Below are 1,820 nucleotides of genomic sequence, written 5' to 3'. Positions count from 1 at the left end.
AGCACCCCCCCTCTCCCCGGGGCAACGGGCCTGCGAGGCGCCCCAGCCGCGCCACACCGCGCGCGCCACGCGGCGCGGCGGCAGCCGCCGGGCTCGGAGGGGAGGGCGGGCACGGCCGGGCGCACCCGAACCGCGCCCCCCCCCACACCCACCGAGGGGCGGCACGCCGCTGCGCCCACGCCACGGCGCGGGTGACGATTGACCGTCAAGCGACGCTCAGACAGGCGTAGCCCCGGGAGGAACCCGGGGCCGCAAGTGCGTTCGAAGTGTCGATGATCAATGTGTCCTGCAATTCACATTAATTCTCGCAGCTAGCTGCGTTCTTCATCGACGCACGAGCCGAGTGATCCACCGCTAAGAGTTGTCTCGGTTTCGGTCCCCGCCGCGCGCGCGGGGGGACCGGGCAGCTTTCGCAGCCCCTGGGGGGCCCCCCCTCCTCCGCCCCCTCCTCCTCCGCCCCACCGCCCTTCCTCACGCCGACGCCGGCTGCTGAGCAAGGGACGGCAGAGACGGAAGGAGAGAGAGAGCGAGAGAAAGAGAGGGGCTTGCCTCACTGACCGTACAAGCACAGAGAAAGGGGGGGGGGGGGAAACGAAGGGCAAACCCGAACGAGAAGGGCGGGGAGCCCTCGCTCCCGACCTGGGGACAAACCCTGTCTCGCTTCGAGTCCGGCCCAGGCGCCCGGCTCGGTCTGGCCCGGCAGGGAGCGGCGGGCCGGCCACACCGCCTGCCTCGGGATGTTGGGGGGGGTCCGTCCCCGCAGACCACCCCCCCCCCGCCCCAGGCGTCAGAGCCCGGCCGCCACCGGGAGCGGCGTCGCCCCGCCGCCCGCGCGCCTGCGGCCCGCCGGCCCCGCGCTTCCCAGCTCCTCGCTCGCCTCGCCGGCCCTCCGGCTCGACCGCCGCCGCCGCCGCCGCCGCGGCGCCCACACCCCCGCGCGCCCGCACACACCGCCTCGCGGGTGACGCCACGCGCTCGCCCGTCCCCTCCGCGGACAGACGCCCGGCGGCGGGCAGGCGGGCAAGGCGGCACGGACGGGGACGGCGCCCGCTCTCCCCGTCTCCACGCGGAGAGCGGGGCGGGCCGCCCCCGCCGCCGCCCCACCACCGCCCCCCCGCTGCCTGGCGGAGCCGGGCGGGGCAGAGCGAGGCGGGCGCCCCGGACGGCAGAGTGCCGGGGCGGGCGCGTAGGGTAGGGCGCCGCCGACGGCGGCCACGGCGGAAGACCCAGAAGCACCGGCCAGGGAGAAGGAGGAGACGCGCGGAGGCTCGGCGCCCGCACCACCCGCGGTGGGGGCTCGCCCTCCCGGCGGCGAGCACGCGCTCGCGCCCGGCTCGCAACGCTCGAGGCAGGCCGGCAACTAGGCCGACCGCGCGGCGTCTCTCCGCCGAGACCAGACCGCGGAGAGAGGGGGCAGGGTAACCCCTCTCCGTCCCGGCTGCCCGCGGGGCGAGCGCGGGGCGCGCCGGCTGGCATGGGGGGGCGCGGCGCCCGCGCGCGCCGACCCCCCGGCCCTCCGGCAGCACGCCCGGCCGCCTCCGCGAGTCGCATCGGGCCGCCCGAGTCTTTAAACCTCCGCCCGGCTCTCCAACCGAGAACCCTCGGGCCCGGAGCCCGGGGCCCATGGCCATCCCTGCCCGGGGCGGCTGCCGGCGGCCGCGGTGGCCGGAGGCCCTCTCCCCTCTCTCGCTCGCTCCCTCCCTCCCCGCCCCCCCCACCCCCACCGCGGGGGAGGAAGGACCGGGGTGGGGGGAAGCCGAGGCGGGGGGGGGGAAGGCACGGCCGGTGCGGCGCGCACGGTGCGGCACCCGGGAGGAGCA

The 1,820-nt window shown here is 78.1% G+C and overlaps 1 non-coding gene across 1 annotated transcript; it reads right to left on the bottom strand.

Annotated features, from left to right (window-relative positions):
• Positions 1-210: 210 nt before the first annotated feature.
• Positions 211-363, bottom strand: LOC135326002 (5.8S ribosomal RNA). The gene has a single exon (XR_010386693.1). It is a non-coding gene; the product is annotated as a 5.8S ribosomal RNA (ribosomal RNA).
• Between the last annotated feature and the right edge of the window lie 1,457 nt (positions 364-1,820).

The sequence above is a fragment of the Dromaius novaehollandiae genome, unplaced genomic scaffold (assembly GCF_036370855.1).
Source record: "Dromaius novaehollandiae isolate bDroNov1 unplaced genomic scaffold, bDroNov1.hap1 HAP1_SCAFFOLD_126, whole genome shotgun sequence".
Classification (NCBI taxonomy): Eukaryota; Metazoa; Chordata; class Aves; order Casuariiformes; family Dromaiidae; genus Dromaius; species Dromaius novaehollandiae.
Note: the sequence above shows the minus strand (reverse complement) of the source record. Positions and strands in the feature narration are given on the sequence as shown.